At 35.1% G+C, this 24,646-nt stretch overlaps 2 long non-coding RNA genes and 1 pseudogene across 2 annotated transcripts; all 3 read right to left on the bottom strand.

Annotated features, from left to right (window-relative positions):
- Positions 1-13,090: 13,090 nt before the first annotated feature.
- Positions 13,091-13,872, bottom strand: LOC131641643 (uncharacterized). The gene is made up of 3 exons (XR_009295581.1): positions 13,814-13,872; positions 13,573-13,673; positions 13,091-13,147 (listed from the first exon to the last, which is right to left on the bottom strand). It is a non-coding gene; the product is annotated as an uncharacterized LOC131641643 (long non-coding RNA).
- A 465-nt stretch (positions 13,873-14,337) lies between these two features.
- On the bottom strand, positions 14,338-15,022 carry LOC131641642 (uncharacterized). The gene is made up of 5 exons (XR_009295580.1): positions 14,991-15,022; positions 14,839-14,911; positions 14,617-14,678; positions 14,449-14,519; positions 14,338-14,362 (listed from the first exon to the last, which is right to left on the bottom strand). It is a non-coding gene; the product is annotated as an uncharacterized LOC131641642 (long non-coding RNA).
- Positions 15,023-17,993: 2,971 nt separating this feature from the next.
- Positions 17,994-20,106, bottom strand: LOC131641644 (protein FAR-RED IMPAIRED RESPONSE 1-like; annotated as a pseudogene).
- Between the last annotated feature and the right edge of the window lie 4,540 nt (positions 20,107-24,646).

The following is a 24,646-nucleotide window of genomic DNA, read 5'->3' as shown; positions in this document are numbered from 1 at the left end:
ACAAAGGTGAAATTTCTTTCTAAAGGTTTACAAACAATAGGAAGAATGCAAACAGTTGCTCCAAGAACGGGTGAGACTCCGGGAACCGATATTTCCCCATGAGGTCGCTTTGCGAACATCTCCCGATGACGGATCTTTACTTCAATTCATATTACTCATTTCAAACAGCGGACATCTGATAACCCGACATTCCCGAGAGAGTTCGAACTCCAAGAAGAGGACATCTTCTGATCCACAAGAATTTCAGTCGTATCATAGGATTTCACATCCGCGACAATTCTGTTCACATTCACTTTACACTTTATTATTGTCATAATATTCATGCATACATTACATCATAACTGCATAGTCAAATTAGGCTTTTAAATCATGAGAATGCCTAAGTCATTAAGGCATGAACTCAAGTTTCCCCTGCAAGTCCTGGAGAAACTTTTTCCTTCAAGACAACGATCCATGTAGAGAGATTTCCCCAAGCAAGTCAATAAATGGTAGTCTCCCTCAAAGAGATAGTTTGTTCACTTTTGGAATCCCTCAACTGAGAATCTCCTGCAGAGCGACATTCGACAGTCTTCTTCAGATAAGATAGTCTGTTTCACATTCCGGAGCTCCCTACAGGTTTGGTATTTCCCCAGCAGGGTCAAGAGGTGCCACTTCTTGTCAAAGGAAAATTCAGAATCTCCCAGCAGATCGACAAATGATTCCCCAGCGGAGTCAGTGAATGATAGTCTTCGTCCAGAAGATAGTTCAGATTCTCCAACAGAGTCAGCAAATGGCAGTCTCTTTCAGCAGAAGACAGTTTGCTCACTTTATCATAACAAAGGTCGACAAATGGCAGTCTCTCCCAGTAGAAGACAGTTTGTTTCCCCAGGAGTCAGCAAATGGCAGTCTCTTTCAGCAGAAGACAGTTTGCTCACTTTCTCGTAACAGGGTCTACAAATGGCAGTCTCTCCCAGTAGAAGACAGTTTGTTTCCCCAGCAGTCAGCAAATGGCAGTCTCTTTCAGCAGAAGACAGTTTGCTCACTTTCTATCACAACAAAGTCAGCAAATGGCAGTCTCTTTCAGCAGAAGACAGTTTGCTCACTTTCTTTCATGACAAGGTCGACAAATGGCAGTCTCTCCCAGTAGAAGACAGTTTGCTCCCCTAGCAATTGGCAAATGGCAGTCTTTTCCCAAGAAAAGACAGTTTGTCTGCTAAATACTCAAGAGATCGACAAATGGCAGTTTCTTCAAACAGTTTGTCTGTTTCTGGGATGCTTAACTCCCCACAGAGTCGATGAATGGCAGTTTTCCTCTTAGGAAAATAGTTCGTTGATTCCCCAGGCATCAGCTGACGAATGGCAGTTTTCACCCCGAAAACAGTTCGTCCGCCTTCAAACGAAGTCATTAGCTCCTCAAAAGATCATGAGGCCATATGACATTCTTTCAAAGACGTCAAGTCAAAAGGGAAGATGGTGAAGTTTCTTTACTACCGTCAAATGGCATCTTATCTCCAAGCGCTGATAAGAAGTTTGATGAGGAAACAAACCTTTGAAGTTTCTTTACTACCGTCAAATGGCATCTTATCTCCAAGCGCTGATAAGAAGTTTGATGAGGAAACAAACCTTTGAAGTTTCTCTACAGCCGTCAAATGGCATCTTACCTCCAAGCGCTGGTAAGAAGTTTGATGAGGAAACAGACCGTTGGAAATTTTCTCTTTATCTGAGATATTGTCCAAACACAACCGAGACCAGTTTCGAGATATAGACATCCGAAACGAGGAGAAGTGGTTTACCTTTTTCTAAGTATCAACACTTAGTTAAAGAAGATGGATTGCGCATCTTGCATTGCCATCCATTCACCAGAATCCACATCAAGTATTTCTGCAGGAGTTAGTCTCCTCATTCCCCGCCAAGTGCGACAACGGGATCAAATCATGCAAAGATCTTATCAATTACAACATCTCAGGAGCGCCCAAAATTCGGGCATTCTTTGATATTTAAGTCTCTTTTACGCAGGAGAGATCGAGATCTCAATCTCTCTCCCTCCAGATAAAAGAAACTTAAATAGGGGCATCTGTCATACCCTAATTTTTGACCCCCCTGAGATGACATATCTTCAGGATTTTTCATCAGGTCAAGACAAGTACCCAGAGCAGTCATTTCTCCATCTGATACCTAATCGAGGATGCACAAAGACAAGAAAGCTCAGGCAAAGGATCAATCAATACAAAGATTAGCCTCTAATACAATCATGGAGCTCAAAAACTTCATTTTTCTCATCTATGATTGATTAGACATCCAGTCATCTGAGTACAGGCTTACTCAGGTCACCAGACTAGGGTTTTGAGCCTATCAAGGACTAAAATCAGGGATCACATTTGGGAAACCCTAAAAAGCTCCAGAGGGTCATTCAAAGACATCAATCTTCTTCAAATAACTCATATTACAAGATCTACTGGACATCACACTTCAATTCAAAGTCTACAGTCATTACTTTCACATGGTCGACAAATTAGGGTTTTGACCTAATTCACCAAGATAGTTGACTTCTGATCAGGGCATGAATCCAAAACTCAAGACATGATTCAAGGATCTCTACTACCTCCATATAATCCATTTATATCATCCATTTGGGGAGAAGATCTTATTTCTACACAAAAGCCCAAAAATTCACTTTGTCAGGAAAAAAGTCAACTGTGAAGGATCATCATTGACTTTTAAGGTTTTTGGTCAAAAAATGACTTTCAAAGATCAATATCATCAATATATGGATGTCAAAGTCATTTGGCCAAAGAAATTCAAAGAAATTCATCAAGGAGCGAAAAGTCGGGAATTAGGGTTTTTAAAGGCATGGTGAGATCTCAAAATTTCACCTACACAACTCAAAAAACTTCCAACATGAAAGTTGTAGATCTTGCAAAATAAAACAACATCTTACAAAGGAACTTTTTTCAAAAGATCAACCATTTATGAAGTTTTGGAGATTTTGAGGTTTAGGTCATAAACACTTAGAAATTTTTCTAAGTGTTTTAACCTAGTTTTCTTCCAACTTTGACCTCATTTTTCACAAATTTCCCAAGTGATTCTGAAGAAGACATAAACTAATGATTTGAAGTAGATGTTTAGGGCTTTCCAAATTGTGTTCAACCTTCTCCAAATTCAATTTGAGCTAGGAGTTATGCTTGTTCAAAGTTGGCCTCATGAAGTGAAATTATAGGTCATGGACACTTTTTGACTTTGCAAATTTTGTGCAAATAACCTCTCTTATGGATGCTACACGACCCATAACACATCTGAAACCATGCCATACATCCATTTTCATCATTGCATAAGGATTAGAGAAGATTCCAAAAACAAATGCATGTGATTATGTAATGATTGCATTTTTGAATTTATGACAAATTGGTGATTCATCAAAGGAATCTTCTCCCAACCAATTGGAGCTCATTTCTGCAGCAATTTGGTCCCCTAAGATCAAGCAAAATCGAGGGCTAGGGGATTGATCAAATGGAATCAAAATTCCCATCATTGCATAAGAGATATTTGCAAACTTTCTTCATGGCTAAGAAACCAAATCAACTTCACTAAGCAAGCTCACACTCTCACTCAGTACTGAACCAATTGCCTATAAATAGAGGCCTCATTCTCATTCAAAAAAGACACCAAAGCAACTCAATTACTTGCTTTCTCTTTCTCTCCTCTTGTTCATTGTTTTTCAAAGTTCTTTGGCAAGAAGAATCGTTTTCTTCAAACCAAAGCTCATCTTTGGAAAGTGAGCATTCCAACATCTCAAGGGAGGTCATTTGAGGTGATCCAAGCACCTGGATCACTTCTGTAAGTGGAGGAACACCATTGTTGCTCTCACTTGGAAGCATTTGCAGTTGGAGGTCCATGGAGTAACTCAGGGAGTCTCAGGCCAAACCAATCATTCAGACACACTCCCTAGGTCATAGTGGAGCTAACCAGATGGCTGCAGCTCACCTGTAACTCCAAATTCAACAACCTCCATGTTCACTTGAAGCTGAAATCGAGGGAGGTCCATAGAGCAATTCAGGAGGATTCAAGCTACAATAAGCATCCAGTTAGCATCATTGAGTCTCAGGGAAGCTATTGAGATCATTCATTCAAGCCCAGGTGCTCTCAATCATCCTCACGACCTTCAGTTTCAGAGGTAAGTTTCTGAACTTCACCTCTATAATTTAAGTACTCTTTGTGAAATAGCTCGATTCTATCTTGTTCAGCATCATCAGAGGATTGAAAACCCTCTATCATCATTCATTTATCTTTCAGTATAGTCATTTAATTTGATTTTGAAATTTTAGGGTTCTTCACGATTTCTGTTAAATTAATTAGATGTAGTTAATATTAGTTCATGTTAGTTACATATTTAGAATCGTGAGTGAATTTAGAGCAAGTTTCGTGTTTACATCATGGCAAATGATTGAGAAACGAGTGAGTTCAGAAATTCAAAAAAATCATGGAGCTTGAGGTTGAAGACGAAGATGGTGGTGGCGCCATTTTTAATTTCTCAGGGGAGGGTTTAAAATATATTTAACTGAAAGCGTTTTATAAACGACTAAACAACTTGCCCTAGTGGCCACACATGCGCCTTTAGTATCATCATGCCACAAGTCTGGGGTTCGAATCCCCCTCGCCCCAGACTTTTTGATTCTTTTATTTTTTAAGGAATTACAACTTGTTTTGAAATATGACCAAGTGGAGGCAACTTACTAACACCAAACGCGCGTTGGCGCAGTGGTGTTATTTTGAGTTGTTGGCTTCAAGGGCGTGGGTTCAAACCATGGTGAGGCCAAAACATTATTTTTTATCACTTATTTCTTTCAATTTTCTCACAACTTCATATAATTAATTAACCTATCAAATTAATTTATTTTCACTTCATTTTTTACACACATGCTATTTAATATCTCTATTTTGTGAATAATAAAAAAGATCATAAAAATATTATTTATTTCACATGTTTTTATTAGGTTTAAAATAGTATGTTTTTAGGTGTTTTCTTAAATACTTTAATACATATTTTCACTTTGTTTTAACCTAATCATTTTTGTAAATAAATTTATGATAAAACCCTAATCACTTAGGTCTTAATTAGGCATAAATCTTCATCTTTGCTTTAATTAAGTTGACTTTTGTCAAATCTCAAAACTATTTTCAATCTCTGATAAAATCAAATGATTAGGGTTTTCAAACAACAAAACCTTGTATCATTCCAAATCATTTTTTCAAATTTATTTTTATCACCAGTACTGTAAAGTACTGGGCCTCTAATAGAGTGTAAGTCCCAAACACCTTCTCTTCTTAGCTTGTTTTCAAAACTGTATTTTCAAAATCTTCTTTCTGTTTTCAAAACATTCTTCTGGTATTTGAAGGGCATTATTCCCGGTGAAACTCTTCAGATACCTATGTGACCTTTGTCCATCTTCACTTCTTCTGTTTTCAAAAAAAACCCTTAACTGTTTATCATATATATATATTCAACTGTTATCAACAAAACAACAAAATTACTGTTGAGGCTCTGTACATACATTCTTCAATGGCCTCCACTCCATCCAGGTTAGGCTTTACAAGCTTTCAATTTACAGTCTTTATTTAAATTACTGTCAAATATAAACTGTGCATATATTAGTTTAGAACTGCGTTTGAGTATAAACCTTAGGACAGTTAAACTATATATATATTATAGGAATATGACCTAGGATTGAGAATGTCTTCCCGGTGAAGGCTCTTTCCTAATTAGAGATCTGTAGTTCAAACCCCCAAGATGAATTATTCCCGGTGAAACATCTTGGCAAAAACCTTAGAATCCAAATAAATAGGACACATCCACCCAAAGAGGAATTATTCCCGGTGAAACCTCTTACCCATTTGCTTAGAGCCAAAATAAGTTCAAAACCACATAAGCTTTCTCTTGTGCTACAACAAGGACCCTCGATTAGCCTCCTCTTGGGCTTTGTACAAGGACCCACAGGCTTCTTAAAAGCATTTCCAGCTTCCTCTTGAGCTTGTATACAAGGACCCATCAGGTTTCTTACAAACATAGGAACAGGTCTTTAGTCACCTTTTAGCCTACCCTGGTGAGTTTCTTCCAATTTAAACCAGACTTAAAACAAGCTAAGTTTGTCTCAATTTTGCATTGAGTACACCTTTTTGGAATGAGAGACATGGACAGTCTCTGTCACCCTTATCTTCATCAATCTTCCTTAGCAGAGTCTAGGATCTATGTTTTGGTCATTCTCAGCATTGAGTCAGCCTTCATCTTGGGCTTTAAACAAGAAGTCTCACTAGATAATCTTTCTGCCAATCCTTTCATCCCTTAATAATTAATGGAGTGCTACCCAAATCAATCAAAATGTCAAAAACCCCTGGAAAGGGTTAGCCTCCAACATCTGTCTAAAATGTCAAAACCCCTGGAAAGGGTTAGCCTCCAAAGTCAATTAATAAAAAGTCAAAAGAATAATTTCATTCTCTTAGGAGATAATTTCCCCAAAAGAGTCAAAACCCCTGGAAAGGGTCAGCCTCCAAAAAACATGATAAAGTCAGTCTTTTAACAGACAAATTCACCAGTTGAGTCAAAATCCCTGGAAAGGGTTAGCTTCCAAAGAAAAACAGTCTTTTTAATCTCCAGTGGAGTTAAAACCAACAAAAACAGTTAGCCTCAACCTTGGGCTTCATACAAGGCACCAAACAATAAAACTCCCCTGTCAAGAGTCAGCCTCAACCTTGGGCATTGTACAAGGCAGATAATAGAGTCTCCCCAGTGAGTTCTTCATCACTCAGTAGCCACAACCTCGGGCTTTGTACAAGGCAGATAAACCATATCTTTCATGTGTCAAAGATTCCTAACACTTAGGATCTTTTCCCCATATAGTCATCCATACTTAATTCATTTAAGAGTCCGCCACAACCTTGGGCTTTGTACAAGGCAGAAAATAATGTTTTCCCTAGCTAGAGTCAGCCACAACCTTGGGCTTTGTACAAGGCACATAAAATAAAGTCATTCATTCAATTATCCTCAACAGTCAGCCACAACCTTGGGCTTTGTACAAGGCACACAAATAGAGTCTCCCTAAACAGAGTCAGCCTCAATTCTGGGCTTTGTACAGAACACAAAAATACCCTGTAATTAACCCCCAATGGAGCCATCTCCCAGAGTCAATAACATTAATAAATCAATCAAAAAGCCTCAAGCTTGGGCCTCATACAAGCCAGCTAAAGTCAAATCTTTCATACAGTAGATAGACATAGCTTATCTCTATAGAGAGATATTTTTTACTACTCTACCACATTCAAACAAACAAACATTTCAATTTCAATTTCAATCAAAGTCTCCCATTTAGGACTCTGAAAGACATGCTCTGGCACATCCCCAGACTTGTACACTTTCCCTAATTTGGACGAGCATTTTTCTTTCATTTAAGAGGCATCTGACTGGCATACTTGTACACCCAAGTAAGGTCCCCCTCTTGAATGAAATGAATCCAGTTATTCTGTCACTCTTTCAAAATGTTTGTGGTAGAATAGTACAAATACCTCTCTGTAGAGATAATTTCATGTCTCTTTACTGTAAACAGAGATTTAATTCCAAGCTTCAACCTTGAGCTTCAAGCAAGGCACCAAAAACAATTAATTTCCCTAGTTAGTTCCCCGAACTACATTAAGCTCTGACTTCCACTAGGGATATGTAGGCATGAGGTTCACAAGGAATCTCAGCGAGCTAATAAAATACCAAAAATAGTCAGTCTGTCTATCTGTCTGTCTTTCTTCAATCAATTCAATTCCTTCTCCTAACACAAAGGAGAAACTTTCCCAATCATTAGCAGCAAACACAAACACAATGACACAGAGAAGGTTCCTGTAGAGTACTACAGATATGTAGGGTGTTTAAACACTTCCCTATGTATAACCGACCTCCCGGACTCCAGAATTTCTAGTCTAGGTGTAAATCCCCACACTTAGCAAACTCCTAGGGTTTAGTTGAGATCTTTTTTCCCCTTTCCTACTCGTAGGACAAATAAGAAAGTTCGTGTGATATCGTAGGAAGAACTGAAATAAAATTCATCCCACCACGGGCGCATTCTCCTTCCAAATTTCGCGTGAAGGGTTTAGCGTGCCGTCCTCCCAAGTGAAACGGGGAGGTAAAGAAAACGACACCACATATACTAGTACATGGTATACTCACAAAAGTCACACCATACTCAATTTCAAATGCTAATAACAACATATTAACAACATATTGGCTTATTTAACCAGTAATTAATTTCTATAATTCATGAGCATCTTAAGAAATATTTATACCTAAGACTATGTTTTTCTATGATATGCATTTAGTTTACATAGAAAATAATGTGATTTGAGAATAAAGATTAATTATTTGCTTACAAAATTAATTCTTTTTTTTACTTGACAATGTTTATGAGTTTAAGATTTAAACTTATTAACTAAACTTAATTAAGTAACATTTTTAAAAAATTTAGATTAAGTTTTATTCAAGTGAAATGTGTATTTTCAAATCTATCAACTTATATCAACAAAATTTGGATAACAAAATTATTTTCTTTCTTATCAATTTTAATTTTGATGTTGTAGTTAATATGTAAAAATTGTAAACCATTTTTTATTTTTGCTTAAATTAAATTGTTTTGAGCAATAAATATATGCAAATACAATTTGACATAAAAAAGCTTGCAGTGAATAAGAATACTATGATCTTACTCTTGATTTCATTAATATTACATACATTATCTATTACATAAAATTAATAGCAAGCTACATTATATTAGCTAACATAAACATCAGTAAATACATGTCAAATATAAAAATCATAATATATTTATATTTTTTATCATACATCTTTATTTATAAAATAGACTACTTTTATAAAAAAAAAATTACTTTTATATTATAAGTTTAAATTTTAAAATTGGCACAGGGCCACCAAACTGTTTGGGTCGGCCCTGATTACTACCAAGTATATATATGCACAAAAGTTACTCAGAACACACATAGAAATTTGAGAAGAGCAACAGAAAAGTTACTTTTTCCTTTGTGTTATGAAGCTAACCATTGTAGCAACTATCATTCTTCTTGTATTTTCAATGGTTGGAGCAGAGAAGGTTGCATCTTTCCCTCCGCCACCGAATGGTCCGCCTTCCCCTCCAAATCCGTTCGTTATTACGGATTACAGTCCTCCGCCGCCACCTCTTCCTCCCCCACCACCGCAAGCTTCTCCTCCGGCTGCATCCCGATTCTCAATGGTAATGATCATTCTCATATCTATTGCAGCTGTGGTTGGAGCTCTTATTCTGTTCGTCCTTATTTTGCTCTCGTTTGAAATCTATCATTTGTACAAAGAATATCAGCTTATGCTCAAAAACAGCGGCCACAGATTGCATATCATTATTATTAATTTTTTACATTTTTTTATAAGAAAAAGAAAATTTATTAATTGGGTATAAGGGTTATTTTGCCCAATTACAATACATTACAACTTATTTAAATACTAAAGGATCATTTCCAAAAATCATAAAAGTTACTCCAACCCATATGCTTACTACGAATAACAGACCAATGCCAAAAACCGATTTAATATCATTCACAATATTCCCAACATAATATATATCCTCTTTGAATAAAATGTTATTTCTCGTAATCCAAAGCCACCAGCAAATTCCAAAGCCATAACACTCCTTCATTTTCCTTTAGAACTCTGCCCGATGCAAAGCATCGAAAAAGAGATTACATTAAAAAACACCATTAAGAATATTTCAAGAAATAAAAAAGATATGACAGAAATAAAAAAAACAAATACCATTATTATTAGACTTTATTCTTGTTTATAAAAGAAATTACACTTAAATACTTATTGATGGTCGCCACGAAGCTACTGTGACATTCCTCCTCTTTCTACTTTTCTTAAGTATTTGAATAAAAACCAAATACTTAAGCCAGTAGCAGATATAACAAAAACTGTTTCACATGTTATCCCTAAAATAATAAAAACTGAAGTCTTGATTGTAAAGGGAAAATTCGCCATAGGTGGTGCAGTATTATCAAAGCCCAGAGATATCGTATGAGGAGGTGGTGAATAGATGGTGAGTATATATGTATTTATAAATGGATTTAGAGGATCCGTTGACATGTCACACCTAACCTCCGCAGCCAAGGAGACCCAGTTTGACTGCAACCAAAAATTTGATTATCATGATTTTGCGGGTACTTGAATTACAAGTTAGGAGGAAATTGAGAGAACTTATGATATATATATATATATATATATATATATATATATATATATATATATATATATATATATATATATATATATATATTTGTATGCGCGTGCGCGCTCACGCGCATGTTGCTAACTAAATACTTTAAACGTTGTCATACCTCAATTGTGCCCCTCCCTTCGGTCATTTCGTTAGGTCAAAGGTTTTTAAAATTTTCATTTGTTTTAGTATTCATGTGCATTGTATGAGTTCTTCTGGATTTGGCTTTAGGGCTATTTTCATTAGTTTTCATCATGCATGATACGCCCAAACAGAGTATTGCACAACCAAGCAATCTTGATTGAAAATGATTATTCACACCAATTAAGGGAGCAAATGGAATTTCATATTTGTTTGTGATATATGTTGTATCAAATAATATCACATCTCCAAAACCACAGACAATATTATAATTAATTTCTTCGGAGAAGTCGGAGAAGAGGTTTTTGGTGGTGGTGGTGGTGATAAAGTTGGTGGTGGTGTTGGTGGTGATGGAGAATGAGGCGGAGAATATTGGGTAATCACAAAAGGGTTAGGCGGAGCCGGCGGATAGTCGCCGTCCTGATGGCTGCCACCGCCGGCAACCACCACAACGCTCAGAAAAATAAAAATAGCAAAACATTTCGTCGCCATTGAATCTTAAATTTGTGAGTGAAGAGGATATTTGGAGCGAATATAATACTTTATAGACGTAGTCCTATATATAGAGCGATGTCTGCAATGATATGATGACTCCCATGTTGACATCTAGACTGTATACATATACTCTATAGTCCATTATCTACTTCATTTATTATTTCAGAAATGCTATCTGTACACTTGCAATGACACCTACATCGTAGTATTCTACGGTTTTGCAATTTTATAATATTTAATTATTATTGTTTTTTTGTTCTGACACTAACCAAACACATGCACATGCTATGTATTTCATACGGTGTAACAAATGGTGTATGATTTTGTTGTAAACATAGCAAACCTCTTATTATTTTTATATGCTTGGGAATTTAAGCCACATTCACAAGTGAAACACAAGGATACGGTGTAACACATACGGTGTTATAAATTAAGTGTCAATATAGCAAAGCTCTTTATTTAATGAATTAATAGTAAATCATTTTTGTTCTTTTTTTAATCTACTATACAAGCAATTAATAATAGATTGACCAATGTGACTAATATGCCCTTTGCTAAAAAAAATATACATAAAAAAGGGCAATTCTGTAACTAACAAAATAACATACCACTTTTTTAACTTTTCAATAATCAAGCGCCAATTGTTGGTTTCTCATTGGTCCAACTTTTAACTTTTCAATAACTAACTTTTTCTCCCCAATACACTTCATCTCTCTCTTACTTAAAATTTCAAATTTCGTTCACATTTCATTTTCCCACACTTTCTTACTTTCATTTTAATTATTTTCCATTTATTCACATAAATTATTAATAATCTATTTTTTAATTTTAATAAAATTAAATATTTATTTATCTCACGGGTCACTATCAATACAATATTTAATTTATTTTAATCTATCATTACACACTTTCTCTATATTAATTAAAATTTCAAATTTTTCTCAAATTTTCTTCCCACACTTTCTTACTTTCATTTTAATTTTTTCCCTCTATTTATTTATCATCTCTAAAAAATAAATTATTTTTTAATTTTAATAAAATAAAAAATATTGTAATCTCACAGATCACTATCAACACAATACTTATTTTATTTTAATCAATCATTGTTTTTATTAGAGATATAATATCCTTATTTTTAATTTTTTCTTTCTTCATTTCACGATTCTTTTCTTTATGATTATTTAATACAATTAAATTCATATGATTATTTTTCATTTTACATTTATATTTAAATATATTTTATAACGCATCAAATAAATTTTTTTTCACGGTTCATTATCAACAAAGTATCTATTTTATTTTAATCAACAATTACTATAAATTGAGAGATAATTTTTATTTTTAAATGTTAAAATTTTATTTTTTTTATCTTTATCTTACAGATTCTTTTTTTATATAATTATTTAATATAATTAAATTTATATGATATTTTTCATTTATAATTAAATCATTTATTTTAAATTTATACATATAATTTCATACAATATTAAATAAATTTACCCGTGCGGAAGCACATGTATCTTACTAGTTATTATATATTAAAAGAGAAATGCTATAAATAGTGGCTTACCCACTCTTCTTTAACCACTCGCCGAATGCTATAAATAGTGGCTTACCCACTCTTCTTTAACCACTCGCCGGATTATTTTCATATACCTAAGTTGTCACTTTTTTGTTTTTTTCCTAGAATCCTACCTTGCAGTAGGGGTGGACAACGGATCGGTTCGGTTCGGATTCGGGCCCAAAACTCTGAACCGAACCAACCCACGGGTGAGATGGTAGGGCCCAAATTCCGACCGCTGGGCCAATCGGTTTTTTCGGGTTCGGGTTTAAGCGGTTCGGTCAGCAGTATCGGTTTTTTTCGGTTAATTTATTATTGGATCATTTTAATTTTAAGCCCAATCTGAATTTTTTATATGAAATTTTGCTCTCAATTGTTGGGCCGGTTTAAAATTTTAGCCCAAATTAAGACAATGTTTAAATTTGTAATTAAATTGTCTTGACTAAAATATAGTAAAAAAAAAATTAAACAATTTTATTTTAATTTTTTATGAAATGTTTTTTCTTAAATCTGATAAAACCTAGTAAATCTTTACTAAAATTATTTTAACTAAAACATTAAAAAAAATATTAAAAATATAATATTTAGTAATATTTATGTCTATAATACTTTTACAATTTACAACATATAGGATATTAAGTATTTTGTCCATGATTCATCTAACTCATTCATGCAATACCTGTCATACAGAATTTAAACATCAGTGACAAATAATAATTAACAAAAATATAAATCAATAATGAATAAAATTCAAAAGTAAACAAAAAAAAATTATATTAATGATAAATTAATAGAGTAATTGATCAATATTAATGATAAAATTCAAAGTCAATAGTAATAATAACAATTTTATTAAAAAAACAATTATGTTGATGATAATTTAATATGAATAAATTACCAATATTTGATTTGAGTACACAACATTAAAGCTCATAAATTTTATATAAACCATCCCCATTAACATACACATTAACAACAGAAAAAAAAACACATATTTATTAACATAAAACCATAAATCCAAATTAAGAAATAAAATATTGTCATTAAAATAGGTCAAATTAAAACCTTAAAAAAAGTAATAAAGGAGTAGAGAGTTGAATTTACCTTGAGGTCAGGGTGCTGTTTCTAAATGAAGGGCTTACAGTTTTAACTATTTCCAAATGAGGTTCAGCCCACTTTCCAGCTTGTGACTTTTTCTCTAGGGCCTAGAATACATAGCAAAAGCATTAAGATACAAAATCAATAACACTTGCTTGTAGTGATAAAGAATAATTAAATCTCGATAAAGTGGTTGAAGGAATAACACAAGCAAAAAGACTGAGCCAAAATCAATGCTATATAGTACCTTTTGAGCTATCACTTCCAATAGAGGCTTCCCATGTTCATTCCAAGGAGTCTCACCCATAGACTAACAAAAAAAATTAAATTCTCAGAACTTGTGAAGAAGGCTGTTCTAACAAATGTCGCATGTTATAGAACAAAAACTCACCTTACAACGAAGGTAGTGTACAGCAAGCCAAGGCGGAAGCCAAGCACCGTGAGTCTGACCATTAAAACGAGTAAGCACCAATTAGTTAAAGTTGAAAATCTCAATATACCTTGCCTCATACCTTATTTCTATTGTAAAATTTGAAATCAGCAATAGAACCAATGAGTTACAATATAAGGAAAGAATTTGCTACGTGAACTATTATTTAGAATTGAGCAAAGCTTCTTACAACAAGCACAAAAAATCACTCATACAATAAGCATGTAATAGAGATTTGGCATGTCATAGAGATTTGGAGATATATAAACTATAAGCTAATTGCAGTTGTTGTATAAAAGTTAGCTTACCTTGGTTTGAGTTGCTGTTCTTGACCAGAAGACCCCCTACATCATAAACAAGTTTTGCCTGCATAGACAAGACAATAGTCAATCTCAATATTGTGATAGTAAACCAGATTTACAAACAAACAGAGGAAAATCAACAAGTTCTACCATAACAGACAAATAAAAAGGAAACATTCTCAAGGGCCTTTAATTTCTGAAAACTTTAGTGCTCTTTCAAACTGCAACAAGATTATACAAACAATAAAACAACTGTGAGAGAATAAACAGAACCTAGATAACAATCAAAGGTTGATTCAAAGCCTTAACAATTATTACCTTGAAAGAGGAATCACCATTCGTTATACCACTATGTTGAACCTTGAAACACTTTGTTGAACCTTCACAATTAAAATCAAAACAGATCTGACTTAATGTTAATCTTATGTGTGTAGCCATACAAAAATGCTTCATAAACTTACAGAAACAGAAACAAATTAAGCTACTTGGCCACATAAAATAAACAAACATAAGCATTCATAAATTAAAACATAAACTTACGGTTATTCTGCAAATTTCTAGCTCCTTGAATCTCTCAAACTCCTTGCATTTCTCCGGCTCCTTAGTTTTCTCCCTAAAAAAGAACAACAATGGAGTTAATAGAACATAATAAAAAGATTATAAAACTCTTAAAACATTACCAAAATACTAACCTTCATTTGACTCAAAGAACTCTTGAAGTAACATAAAACCTGAATGTTCAAATTTCATTCGAAGGATTAGAAAGCAAATTAGAAAAAATCAAGAAAATAAAGTAACTTAGGGTTTAGTAGACAAAGAAGAACAAAGATGAACATAGCAGAATACCTACCAGATTCAGATTGAGGGATATGGCGTAGACTTGTTGTTGGGTTGGTTTGAATCAGAGATCGAGAGAGAGGATGGCCGCCGAAGCTTGCAACTCCCATTAGGGTTAGGTTAGAAAATTCTGAACTTAGAGGTTTTAATTGAGATAATTGGGCTGTGAATCCCAGTATTGGGCCTCATATTTTGGACCCAGAATGACTATAACAGTAGTAATAAAATAACATCGGTCGGTCTCGGATTCCGACGGATCCAATAATTTCAACCGAATCCGACCTAACATACCCTACATTATCCACTTCAACCACCCGCTCAACCCGTCCACCCGAACTAACTCGACCCATTAATAAAATTTGCTTTCGGTTCGGTCGGTTAGTATCGGGTGGTTACTTCATGTCCACCCCTACCTTGCAGGTTGCATAATCCTTTTATAGATTTATATTTATATATTATTTAATTATTTTTTAGTATAAGACAAAACAATTATTTTTTTCTTTTCTTAATTGAATGCACATAATATATCTATTACTATGAACTCACTTAGTAAGAATAGAATTATGATATCATATTCAATATTTTATTTTCTATCTTCAACAAGGTCTTAAAAACTTATGAAATTAATTAAGTTTCACCAAGACAAACAACTAATACAAAAATAATTACCAACTTAGAACATTATGAAATTAATTAAGTTTCACCAAGACAAACTACTGATACAAAAATAAATATCAACTTAGGATTGAACAGTAAAAACTTATAAAATTAATTAAGTTTCACCAATACAGACAAATAATACAAAAACAAGCTACCAAATTAACCAAATGTCAATCTAATTCATATAACTCTAATTTTGAAAATTTCTTTGGCCACCTCCCTATGGGGGTCACCCCCTGCGAAAATTCCAAAATACCCCTGCTTCGGAAGTTCATTTCCGAAAGCGTTTTTTTTTGAAAAAATTGACTTATTTCGGAAGTGCATTTCCGAAAACATTATTTCGGAAGTTCACTTCCGAAATACTGCGATTTCTGCAGATTTATCAAAACACTCCCCCTCCCCCAATCATTTACCCTAAATCAAAACAAAAAGTGGCAAAGGCGAAAATTTGTGCAAACAGAATTCCAAAGCTGCATCAAGGCTCCAATCACACTGCTAAACAACATTCAAAAGCCCTCAATCCTAACACTTTGTAAGTTTTGAAATTTTTAGATCTATTATTCAAATGCATGTTATTTAGGGTTTTAATTGCATAAATGATATATGGTTAGGTTGTTAGTAGTATTTAGGTTGTTTAGAAGCATTTTGATTTGGTTTGAAGTTTGGTTTAGGGGTCTGCCATGGAAGTTGCAGAAAACTCCATCGCAGGGGTGTTTCAGAAGTTCATTTCCGAAAACACCTCCATCCCAGTTTTCGGAAATGAACTTCCGAAATGTATCAGAAGTTCAAAATTTTTTGTTTTTTATTTTGTCTCGCATATTAATCGATTTCAACTGTTTACAGGAACATGTCAGACAACCAACAAGCACGCAGGACTGCGTCTTCTAAAGAGGGCGCTAAGGGAAGAAAGGGTTCTTCAAAGAAGGAGGTGAAAGAGGTGAAGGAGGTGAAGGAGGTGAAGGAGAAGAAGAAGCTTTTGACTGGTTCTGCTTCAGGCGTGATCAACGCTGATGGTTCTGATACTGAGTGGGATGAAGATTGGTATAATTATCTTCATTCGGAGGAGTTCGCTCGTCGAGAAGAATAACATGTTTTTATTTTGTTTGATGCGTATTTTGTAACGCTCGTCGGGCAGAATAACATGTTTTTGTTTTGTTTGACGTGTTTTGTTTTGTTTTGTTCGGATTTCAGATTGTATCGCACAGTGTTTTTGTATTGGATTTATCATGTTAATAAAAATACGTACTACTGTAAGTAACAAATGACGGAGGAGGTGTAACCGGGGTCGGAACATATGACGGAGGAGGTGGATGTTCGGAGGAAGAAGAACCGGAGGTACGTCCACCGCGAGACAAAGGAGCCAATCATTGTAAGCTATAGTTTATCATTATCATCTGGGGACGTCATTTCTAAAAAATCAAGATTAAAAATAATAAGATTTTTTCCCCAATTTTTTTTAATGACGTCCCCTGATGATAATGATAAATTATAGCTTATATTGATTGGCTCCTTTGTCTCGCGGTGGACGTACCTCCGGTTCTTCTTCCTTCGGACATCCACCTCCTCCATCATATGTTCCGGCCCCGGTTACACCTCCTCCGTCATTTGTTACTTACAGTAGTACACCTTTTGAAATTTGGAAGCCTTTTTTTCTCCCCACCACTCTCTCATCCCCACCTACCCGTGTTCAACAATATGTAACTTTAATTTTATGTAATATTATCGTTGTAATCTTCACCCGATTAAATAAAGCGAATTGTTGTTGTTTTTCATTTTATTTTGTCCAGACATATTTTCGGAGGTTCATTTCCGAATTCTCCAAGGGGGGTGCGTTCGGAAATGAACTTCCGAAACACCACATTTTCTGAAAATGTAACTTTATTTCGGAGATGCATCTCCGAAATCAATATTTTATATTAAAAAATACACATTTTCGGAGATACATTTCCGAAAACACCTTTTTTAAGAAAATAAGTACAGTTTCGGAAATGAACTTCCGAAACAAGGGATATTGTGGTAAATTCACCAGGGGTTGGCAAGAAGGTTAGGAGGTGGGTGAAGAAAAATTCCTAATTTTTTGCTTGAAAATGAAAAGCTGGGAAGAGAAGATTAGTTGGTCACTCCAATGTAGCTACATATTACTCCAAATTGTTGTTGGTGCAACCACCACTTTCAAATAACCACATCAAGTGCAGACTTCATTTTTTAACAAGTGGACTACTTGCTTCTTTTTCAACAAGTGCAGGCTTCATTTTCACATAAAAAAAGAGATAATAATTAGAAATTATGTTAAATAGAGATGAAAGAAATCACAAAAAATTAATAAAGTCTAACCTTTTTCATTCTACCATTACATATTTTCTTATGAACTTTCTCAATGCCACTCTTTACTATTCTCGGAGCCCCTTTTGTTTTTAAGACTTTTGGATCAAGTAGTTTCTTCTCGAGTAATTTGTTCTTCCCTACATTTTCTTTGCTATTTTTCATTGATTGATTAATTATTGCACATTGTTTCAAGGCATCTTCAAGTGAACGATATGCAAAGTTAAAAATTTCATTACTCAATGATCCTTCCTCCAACAATTGGAAAGCCTTTTGATATAAAAGATCATATCTATCCTTATTGGAACAAGTATCTTCATTCATTTTTCTTTTGTGTAGACTTCTAATATCCTTTGTCCATCTTCGTAACATATAGTGTGATGGGACACTAAAGACACCATTAGATTGGAGGACCATTAACGAGTGTCTACAAAGATATCCACTATACTCAAACAAGTGACATACATAAGAAATTTCCACTTTCTTTGCATTCCACTCTACAACAAATTCTTCATTTTTCCCAAAGTTAAATATTGTAAAAGAGTTGAGTTGGTTATCTACCTTATTCATAAGATGACATCCGGATAATCCCATGACTTCAACTTGGAATTTTTTGAATACTTCATGTGTATAAATATTTGACATTTGCTTCTCAAAAGGTGATGGAGTTTTAAGAGCAGGTTGCTTGTGCCATGTATTAAAATTAACTTGCATCTCCGCTTCTTCTCTATCTTGCAAAGCAACTATATATTTTTCAACAAATTCCTTCAAAGTTGTTTTCTTGCTTACATATTTTTCAAAAAAAGAGTTGATGCTCTATGATCTTTGAGTTGTTGACAACCCACCAAAAAATGTATCTTTCATGTAAACAGGAACCCAATGTTCACGTTCTTCATATAAAGATTGAATCCAACCATCCTCCGATAGTTGGAATTTTTCTACCATGTCCTTCCCTTTATCTTCAAACAATTGTATTGAACGAGATTTGTAAATGCACGTGTTAAAATATCCCATAAAATCCTCCCTTTCTCTTATTACATGATTGAGCTTCTCGGGCACCTTTCTAAGTATATGCCAAAGACAAAAACGGTGTCGCACATTTGGAAATACCTCATTAATAGCCACTTTCATTGCTCTGTCTTGGTTGGTAATTATTGTATTTGGAGGCTTTCCACCCATTGCCCTAAGCAATATTTTCATCAACCATACAAAAGTCTCTGAAGACTCATTTGCTAGTAATGCACAACCAAGCAATCTTGATTGAAAATGATTATTCACACCAATTAAGGGAGCAAATGGCATTTCATATTTGTTTGTGATATATGTTGTATCAAATGGTATCACATATCTAAAATCTTGATAATCATTTCTACCATTTGCATCCACCCAAAATACATTTTTTGAGCGCCCGTCGTCATCCAAATCAATTGCATAAAAGAATTTTGAATTTTCTTCTCGCATAAGCATAAAACACTCTAACATTGTATTTGCATCTCCTAAATCTAAATACAAACGACGATCCTTATCTAAATGATTTCTAATATCTTTCTCCAAGCAACCAACTTTCTCATATCCCCCGTGTTGTTTGGCCATTGCTGCATAAATTTGACTTGTTTTGACGCCAACATTTTGTAAAGTTTCAATACATTGCTTTTGAGACTTATTGATGCTTCTATGACAAGGAAAATAATGAGCATATGTTGCAAAAATATCATGATTGTGATCTTTGATGAAGTCATGGACGACCCATTTTCTGTCGCACTTTATTTTAATATGTAAGCCAACTTCGCATTCCACCTTCAAACAAGGACGTGGATTTTGTGTTGTAGACTCTTATTTTTTCCCATATCTTGTGCAAGCATATTTCACATCAATAAGTTGTTTAGAAACTTTTGAACGACGACTACTTTTAGTGCATACACCAAATCCGACACATTTAGCATAACATGCATAGAAAGAATAAGCATCTTCCTTAGACTCAAATTCCATTCCAATGTAAGGTTCTTGAACATTGTTAATGTAACACCCCATATTTTCTAATTTTAATTTAATCGGAAATTAAATAATTATTTGGAATTATTCGGTATTTTGTGGAATTATGTAGTAAGAATTATGAGATGGGCTTTTGGGCCAAGTGTGGTATTAGTAATGAGGGGGTGTTAAGTTGTTGAGCCCATTGCTAAATTATGCTATGTTTTAATAAAACAAGGAAATAGAGGGAAATTGAGAAATAGAGGAGGAAAACCTAAGAGGGAGAGAAGAATAACTCATGGGCAAAATCTATTTTCGCAACCCTTTGACAGCCTTCACAAATCATGCCATAACTCTCTACTCGTAACTCCAAATCAGGTAATTCTTGAAGATTCGGATTCTACACGAAATTTACTTCGATTTGATATATTAATTCGTGTCGGGGAGGTTCTCGATGAGGGAGATAAGCGAGTTTGAAGATTGGGGATTCTGTGAAGAAAAGAGGCTTACGGGTTTGATGAAGAAGAAGGGGAAAAGTCCATATTCTTGGCTAAGGTAAGGGGGGACTCTCCATTTAATCTCTTTTATCGTGTTGTGAATGATGATATTGGTTGGGAATGTTGTTTAGATCAATAGGTTCCATGTGTGGAATTATGTTTCGATCGAATGAAATAAACATGGATTAATAGACTATAGATGATAGATGACTACCATGTGTTTAGAAGTGCAGAAATTATGGTTTTAGATCCAAATCGCAGGTTGTACAGGTGAAATCGCGAGGGAGACGAATGGGTAAGTCGCAGGTTTTGAGAACTGCTGCCCATTTGCGTATGATACGCGTGTGATACGCGTATGGGGGGTGTGGTACGTGTATGGTACGCTCCCCATTGTGCACCAGAATGTGCCCTTCTGCTGGTACGCGTATGGTAAGGTGTTGATACGCGTATGGGCTGTTGATACGCGTATGTTCCTGTTTTGTGTGGGATTTTGGTTCTGTTCATACTCGTATGATACGGGTATGGTGTGTGTGTGTTTTGTGTGTGGAATGTTAGTTCTGCTCATACGCATATGGTACGTGTATGGTGCGTGTTTTTGTGGAATTCTGGCTCTGTTGGTACGTGTATGGTACGCGTATGGCCAGCGTGACTTGCAGATTTTATTGTTTTGTGATTTTAAAAGTTTGACGATGTATAACTTTTAAACTGCTGATCTGTTTGGATTAATGTTTGAATTATGATGTTGAGAATGAGATAAATCATATGATTAATCGAGATATGATTTTATTGAATGATGCAATTGTATATATATATATATATATGAACATACTTGTTAATGATGATGATGATGATGATGAATGATGATGTATGAGTATAGATGATGCTACTCATAGTGTGATGATGATGGTATGTTGTATATATGTTTGCATGCATTCATAGTCATTTGATGAGGGTTGAATCCTAAAGATGAGAGGATTCAGTGAAGGGCAAGATTCCCATTGTGTGGAATCTGTGCTGGCAGGGCCGTATCTGGATGATGATAGATCAATCGGTGGGTTTTCCCATTGATGATGTTGGTACCACATGCATAGTGTCAGTTTCATACATATGCATGATTTCTTTTTATAACATGATTTATATATGTTATGTGATGACTTGATGTTGTGGATGTGTGACGGTGATGGGTCTGAATATGAAACGATTGGGTGAATGATATAACTATGATATATTGTTATTTATGATGCAATAACATAGGTTAATTGTGATAAGACTCACCCTTACTTGTTGTCATTTTCAGATTGAGGATAGAGACGTGACTTGGTGAGGATTAGCTCATAAGTCGGTTTAGTTGTTGTGTCGGTGTCATGCTCTGATAGATGTAACACTGGGAACGCGATGTTTGAGTTTTAGAATATAATTCTATTTGTTTATTTTGTTTTGAAGTCTGATACATTAATGATGTGATGTTGACTTGATGATTCAATTTCGCTGTGTAAACATGATTTTTATTTAATGAGTTATAATCAGATGTTTTCAGTGAATGCATGACATATGCCGAACGTGTGTTTTTCTTTTATTTATGAATTGTGGCACCTCTTTGCATGTTACTCTGATTGATATTTGTTTAATTGCCACGGGGTATTAGAGGTGTGTTACAATAGTGGTATCCGAGCAGGTCGGTCCGTCCGGCCAATTGTTGAGTCAGTTGAGTTGCGCGGAAGTTGTATACTATCGGCGTTTTATCCCTTGGTACACGACATGTGAGTGAATCACTGTCGGTACTTGTTTGTTTTGTTGCAGGTGTTGGATTGAAACAAGTGGGGGAGAAGCTTCGCTTATCGGTTATGTTTCAGTTTTAAGATGATTGGTCCAGTAGGCTGTTGTTGGCAACAGCGCAAGTGTTGTTGGGTTGGTTGTTTCCCGAATCGAAGGTGGCTTGGAATTAAGACTTGACTGGTAATTAAGTTGGAGCATCTTGAAGGGGGGTGATTAGATGTAATTGATGATTATTTATAGGAGAGGTAAATTAGAAAGTTGAAATGTATTGGCTCTGCTGGTGGACTGCGAAGTTGTCAGTTGAGTAGCCTTGCGTCTCGGAAGAGGTTCAGTTACAAGTTTGCAAGGAGGATTGCTGTCGTGATGTTTCAGAAAGCGGACTTCGGCGAGGGAATGTGTCGCTTAAGTTATAAGAAGTTTGGGAGCGAAGAGATATGATAAGGGGCTGTTTGGAATGTGATTTATTTGAAGATGGTGAGTTTTGGAGTGGAATTTCCGCAAGCAAAACGCAGGAAAGTTGCTGAACCGTTATGAAACTTCGAAAATTCATAACTGGAGTTCTGGACCTCCGATTTGAGTTCCGTTTGAAGCGTCAGAAAGCTAACGAGATGAACTTTGTTATAAAAATGGTTGCAGCAGCTGTAACATATTTAATTATGTCATTAGGATGTTGGAAAGAGGTGGAGTTGCAGTTACGCTTGTTCCTATAACTAGACTTGTTTGTTGGTGCTGCACGGGATATCAGTGTCAGAGTTGAACGGATTGAAGGAATGATTAGAAGGTTTGTTGAGAAGTAATTTTAAGAATTGAATATACCATTTGAAGAGTTTTGGAGATATCTTATAGAGCGTCGCTGCATGATGTCGATGTTGAATTTCGGATGACGATGGAAAATTCATATATTGAGTTTCGAGTGTCGGATTAATATGTCGTTTGAACCTACGAAGAGGAGAGATTATGTTCTACCTTATAAGAGAGTTATAAATACAGTAGAGTGGTCCTATGAGGAAGTATTATGAGGTCAGTTAAAGAAGCATGGAAAATTGCTGAATAGGAATGTCTACTACCACGATTGTCTGAAACAGAATTGAGTATAACATGTTGTTGAGGAATAAGTTGATGAGATGTTTGGTAATAAAGATGATTTGAGTGCCGATGGATCTTAGTGAGAATTGAATTAGTAGTAAAGGTGAATTAAACTTTAGAACGGTTGAAGTCGTATTTGTGATGCGTCACTGAGGGGTTTGAGTGGTGTATTGATGCAGAATCAATAAGTAGTCGCGTATGCGTCAAGACAAATCAAAGTTCATGAAAGGAAATATCCGACTCAGGATTTAGAGTTGGCAGCTGTGGGTTTTATTTTGAATTTGTGGCGACATTATTTTTATGGTTCGAGATTCGAGGTGTTTAGTGATCATAAGAGTCTGAAGTATCTCTTCGATCAGAAAGAGCTGAATATGAGGCAGAGAAGATGGTTATAAATCCTCAAAGACTATGATTTTGGTTTGAATTACCATCCTGGTAAGGCAAATGTAATTGTTGATGCATTGAGTAGGAAGACTTTTCATATGTCTATGTTAATGGTGAAGGAATTGGATTTGATTGAACAATTCAGAGACTTAAGTTTGGTATGTGAAGATACTCCTACTAGTGTTAAAGTGGGTATGCTAAGGCTGACTAGTGGTATTCTTGAAGAGATTAGGGAGGGTGAGAGAGCTGATGTTGAGTTGATTGATAAGATAACTTTGATTAACCAAGGTAAAGGTGGAGAATTTAGAATCGACGAGCATAATATAATGTGGTTTGGTGATCGGGTTTGTGTTCCTGATGTTTTGAGCTTTGAAAGAATATTCTAGAAGGAGACACCGCAGTGAATTATTGGATTATGACGATGTTAATGGGTTGAGTGCAAACTCAGAAAGGACACTATTATGTAGTAACGACAGTTTATGCTTAAATATGGTTGTTGGCTATCTATTGACAAATTGAGGACTTGATCACCCTTAATCTCTTGTTGATAATAGACGGAATCATATAGATGGGACGAACTTGTTTTGTTACCTTAATGGTATAAGATGTGATGAATGCTAAGCCGTGAGAATAATCACTCACCATATTGTGAGAACTTATGAAGAAGTGAATATGACAGAATGCAACATATTGGACGGTGACTTAAGACGGGTAATTGGAGTCGCACAGCGAAAGTGTGATGTGGAGTAATATTAGGAGTACTACTCGTGGGCAGTGTGGAATTAATACGTCGGGAGCCTACGTGGAGAACATGT

Source organism: Vicia villosa, unplaced genomic scaffold, assembly GCF_029867415.1.
Source record: "Vicia villosa cultivar HV-30 ecotype Madison, WI unplaced genomic scaffold, Vvil1.0 ctg.003901F_1_1, whole genome shotgun sequence".
Taxonomy (NCBI): domain Eukaryota; kingdom Viridiplantae; phylum Streptophyta; class Magnoliopsida; order Fabales; family Fabaceae; genus Vicia; species Vicia villosa.
This window is presented reverse-complemented; position numbering and strand designations above follow the sequence as displayed.